Here is a 5,516-nt window from a genome sequence, read left to right on the forward strand (position 1 = left end):
TACATACATACATACATACATACATATATGTGTGTGTGTCTGTGTGTGTGTGAGTGTGAGAAGGAAAGCAAAAAAAAAGAAGATACAAAAAAGAGAAAAAGAAAGAAAAATGCTCTTGCCTCGATCTCGTGCTAGCACCACCTCGCCGGTCGCCAAGGTATAACATACTAAAGTTGGGAAAATCCATCTCGGCGCTTGAAACGCGGCGAACCACTCATGCACGCTTTTCTTAGCACGGTGGCGGCGCTTATGGCGAGGCAGGTGATCCCCTCCAAAAGTCCTATTTTCGGCGTTTGCAACGCGCCGAGGGACCCCCTGTGCACGCTTTTCTTAGCGTGGCGGGAGAAAACTTGGTGCAAAGCCTACGGCGAGGCGGGCAATCCTTGTGTGTGCTTTTCTTAGCATAGCGGTGTAAAAAATATATGTACCTATATGCAGGAAAAGAACTACTTTTTCAAAAAAATACTTTTAAAGACCCATGCACGCCTTTCTTGGCGTGGTGGATGACAAAAACTACGGCCGCACTAACCGTGCACGTCTTTCTTGACGTGGCGGGTAGACTGCCTCTTGATTTTTTCCCCAAAACGGATGAGACGCTGGGAAGTTGCCGAAATTTTGTCTAAAATAAGACAATGACTTGAATAAAAAATGGGACTTTGACTTATTCAAACATAAAGAACATGAACTCAAATTTGAACTCATATTAAATTTAAACCGATGGCAAGTGAAAATGAGCTATGAAGAACTTAATGTGGATTCGAATGAACTTAAAGGACTTGTGTAAGACTTGAGTTGGATCACATGGGACTTATGAACTCGAATCGGATTGAACACTTGGACTTGATTTGGACCAAATGACATTAACTTGAAGCTTGATTTGAAATAAATGATCAATAATGAATTTCAAGATGTTAAAAGAATTTTCATTTCAATGCAAATAATAATTGGAAGAAATCATTCAAGCCTCATGCTAGCATATAAAGATGTTTGTGGTTTAACATGGAATTTATCTTATGTAATGATAATCTCATTTGAAATGAAATGTTGAGAGATGTGATATCAAACTCATCATGTGTATGGCAAATCATCTCTGAAGACAAGGAGTTGCAAATTTCTCCTATATGCACTATTGGGATCTCCAACATAAGCAACAATGCATGTTGATTGAAGAAGGCTATACTGGAGATCAATAGCGGAGGACCCGTCATCACAAATAAGTTGTGAATGACAAAGGTAGACATAATGCAGGTGTAATTGACTCCTACGACAATCCCTACAAGGTCAAATGAACTATACTTGCAAACAACAGTAACAAGTTGCATAGTTCATATGCGACTACCATATGTGTTAATATAATATCCAATACAAACAAGTGCCTGCAGATTGAGATGGCAACACTGTCAATTGATAATGGAAGATCCGTCCTTGCAAACAAGTTTAAGATTGATGAAAGATGGATATGATGTAGGTAACAATGGCTCTTCTACGAACACTTCCAAAAGGTCATAGTGAATACAATGGATCCCTGTAAATAAATACGAGAGACTTGTGGATAACAACAATGGGTACATCGTAAGTATAATGAGCCCTTGTGGACATAAGTACTCGTCATGCATACAACATACGGTGATAAATGCAAATACCTACAAGTACTTGTAAGGGACCTGATACCTAGCAATGCAAGAGAACTACGACAACACAGTTCACCTATAAGCGATAGTAATAGATATACGACAAAGGCAAGGGATCCTTTATGAACATGCAATATGCCATTCCCCAGCAAAGATCAAAGACCCGGAGCAAAGAAATAAAAGAATTGTAATAGAGGCAAGCATTATAACCAGAAGCAGGAGATTCGTTAGTGCACTATAACTCATTTATAAAAAGCAACAAGTAGTGCACGAAAGTCTACCTGTATAAAGCAGCGGACAACTCTATTCAGAAGCTGCTACATCATGCCACCGGATCCGCAACATTCATGCAAGCGGACAGAAGACGTTTATAAATATTTTCAAAGTACCCCCCCGCACATGCACCATAGTTTGTATACACATAGGTACACAAAAAGGACAAGTGCAATTATAAAACCTGCATGGGCTCCTGCGAGCTTATTATTAGTATACATGTGACGTCTAAGGATGCTGTGTGGATCAATAAGTGAATTCAAGTTCGAACCCGATCCTCCTATGCAGATCAATAGGAGTCGACATAATTCGAACCATCAAACAAATATATGGTTGCAGCGACCAATATATTTGTCTTAATACATTTTTATTAGGCTTTCAAGGCCTATAACAAAGAGAATTCACTAACAAAGGCATACAACCTACAAAACCCAATCCCCTATCGGCAAGTTGATAGGGTCGATAAGGTTCAAGATTTAAATGGAAATGACCCTATACACCCCGATGATGGACGTGTTGAATGCAGATCTCAATCGGAGGGGTTAATTCCAACATTTTAAAATGCCACCCAAAATTCAAATTCCACAAAAATTCAAAAATCATCCAAGTCCAGGATATTTAAAACGGAATCCAACCATTCAAATAACTTAAAGCAAAAATCCATCCACCCTCCGCAATAGTTTGTCGGGATGGACAAATTAAAATTTACTTAAGCTCAATTAGAGCTAATGCCTAGACAAAAATATCGCTATGATCCATTCTCAAACAATCTCCTGCCAGTAAAAACGTGGTACGTGTCCTCTAACCGGCGGTTTTGTCGCCAAATGGCACCGAAGGATAAACGGTTATGACCCGGGGCCCTTTGAACCAAGTGGTTTTGCCACCAAATGGCTCATGAAATACCGATTATGGCCAAAGCCAATATGTTCTTTATTGACATCAAATCCTTGATATATGAATCAATAGGATATGATCGATAGAGCACAAAGCTTTCTATTAGTTAAGGTGGATTCAAATTTGTCACCTTAGACAAGTACCCACCCCAGGTCTACAAGGTCCCCTTGGACGAAGCAACCCATGGCTGCGGACAAGGATCCTTCTGTCAGGTTGGGTTGACTACCTTCTCTGACTAAGTAGACCAGGGACCACGATGGCCCGGGATGACTGAACCATGGGATATTGGTCGGGTCTATCCTCCATTCCCCCCACCATCTGCTTTAAATGCATGATGGTGAAATTTTCAATTTTAAATATCAAATCTTCAAATCCTCAGCCATTTCCAAATACCTATGCTCATGCTGCTACTATATGTTAGATAACATGTACTCTACATGTATCTAATTGACCACTAGCCTTAATCGAAATTCTCTCTCGTGACCGGGAGGGGTAATTAACTATAGGGGCTTGCGCCTATAGGAAACCAGAATTCAGATCATAAAGTCCTCACAAAATGAGGGTGAAATCTTTGGGTAGTGTCTTATCTACAAACCCATCTGCCTTTTCAAAATTTACCCCAGAACTAATTCCGTTAAAACTCCCTCCGAAGAAAGAAAAAGCATCAGCGGGCGGAGGCCGGGACTGAATTTTCAGAACCCAAAATGTGTAAGATTATGAAACAAAATGAGTAGATCAAACATAACTTTGTTAGAAGTTGTACAATAAAATTTATAGTCAATGATTTATGCAGTACTCACTCGACAGGAATAAATGGATTGTTAGGATTCATAAATATGATCTTATATGGTTAGGATAAAGATTGATGGTGATGATATATAACTGTTTTGTTTTTTACTCCGTGACTGCAAACTATAGATAAATGTATGACTATCTTCTTATGTGGATCAATTGGGAACTTGGGACATTGTCACTAGAAGGAGAAAGCCCAAACAGAAAGCCCAACTCCCCGCTTCACCTTCTACAGGTTATGAGCATAAAAAGAGGTGTCCCATTCTAACGTCCGATGTCCCAAAGCCTAGTCTTACTGCTCAAAATTCTCAGAAGAGGGATATCTCCAACAATAGCCTTAATCTCTCCAAGCAAAGTTCTAGTGTATCTCATGATCCCTTCTAGGAAGAACTGTGGCAGTTGGAGCCTGTTTCTTTTGCCCCTAGATTAGGGATAAAAGCAACTGAGGAGTCTTTGAGCGGGGATTTGGTTTCCTTAATAGATAAATGTATCACTAGCTTGATGATTGTGAGAACTCTATGTTATTGACTTCTCCTGTACTACAAACCGTTGGTTCATGTTTCCAAAAGCTTGATGAAAGCTAGCTAATCAATGGGTGGAAAGTTGAAATCAATCTTCAATGTCCAGATGTTCTAACATTAAACACTGAAATCATTAATTTGTTGTCCGCTGTGATATCTAATTTTTAATTAAACTTTGATATTCTAGAGAGAAGCCCAAGCTTAAGTTCTCATTTTGAAAATGTTTATATTTAGTAACATACTGAGCCATAAGCCAATAATAATCTCTTGGCCTAGGAACACTAACATTCTTGTGAATTCATTTTATATCTCTCGCATAATTCTTTTATTTTTGGACTTCTGAGTCATTAAGACAAACTCTTACACACATCAAATACACGACCTTCGAACTTAAGATCTCTTAATTGATTGTCAAAACTTCCAACTAACAAATCAAAGTGAGTTGCGTACATACTTTATTTTTTCCATGAATTTTTTGCTTTAGTTTTTTTTCCTTCAATGCCCTTTCTCTTTTTTTTTTTTTTTTTACTAATGATGATTTTTCTATCTTCTCTGCCAATCTCCATGTTTCCAGCTGTTGTGACCGTTACAATTGGTGAAATTTGAAATAATTTTTCATCAAAATAAAGCCCTGGAGGATGCAAGTTATGAAAGATAAGTGCAGACAGACAGGTTTGACTTAGGCTTTGGTGTCTTCTGTTCATCATCTCTCTATTTTATGTGTTGCTGTGTTGTGTTGCAACCATCTTTCATTGTGATGTGCTCACTTTTAAACCTGCCAGAATTTCTGGTTCTCCATTTAGAAGCTGTTAGGTTACGCTTTATTTACTCAATTGTATTGATTTTGATGTCGCAAGTAGCAGCTGTACTTGACTTTTCCAATGGTGAAGAATTTCTGCAAGCCTTGATGCATTTAATAACTATAAAAGCGTGTGCTCATGATGTTTGTTCTACAACAACAACAATACTGTATCAAGCCTTGATCCTACTATGTGGGGTCGGTTTCATGAATATTTTTTTCTCCATTATGTCCAATTATACTTTTGCCGACCCCACGTAGTGGGATAAAGGCTTGATGTTGTTGTTATGTCCAATTAAGATTTCATTTGGGACAACTTTCATACTGCTTTCTAAAGCAACTTTCTAGCATAAAAATTTCTAGTTCAAGAAATATGTATTAGAATTTTGCTTTAGAAAGTAAGAAGATTATCCCAAATGAGATAATTATTTTGTATGGACGCCGAACACCGTTCGGAGACCAACCATAATGCACCATGTCACCCCTGTGCTCAGTACTGCAGCTAGGCAACTCTGAGGTGGAGCATTCTGGTTGCTTAATATGTTATATTAAGGTTTCATTTGGGACAATTTTCATACTGTTTTCTAAAGCAACTTTCTAGCATAA

At 38.4% G+C, this 5,516-nt stretch overlaps 1 protein-coding gene across 3 annotated transcripts in view; it reads left to right on the forward strand.

Moving 5' to 3' along the window:
* The window catches only part of LOC110100915 (tubby-like F-box protein 6), a 33,019-nt gene extending 27,985 nt beyond the window's left edge, over window positions 1–5,034 (forward strand). For all 3 annotated transcript variants that reach the window (XR_003699504.1, XM_020828638.2, XM_028691679.1), the window contains one exon: window positions 4,686–5,034. The gene's annotated coding sequence lies outside the window, so the exon portion shown is untranslated. The remainder of the gene's footprint in view (window positions 1–4,685) is intronic.
* The last annotated feature ends 482 nt before the right edge of the window (window positions 5,035–5,516 follow it).

This window comes from Dendrobium catenatum, unplaced genomic scaffold (genome assembly GCF_001605985.2).
Source record: "Dendrobium catenatum unplaced genomic scaffold, ASM160598v2 fragScaff_scaffold_156, whole genome shotgun sequence".
Classification (NCBI taxonomy): domain Eukaryota; kingdom Viridiplantae; phylum Streptophyta; class Magnoliopsida; order Asparagales; family Orchidaceae; genus Dendrobium; species Dendrobium catenatum.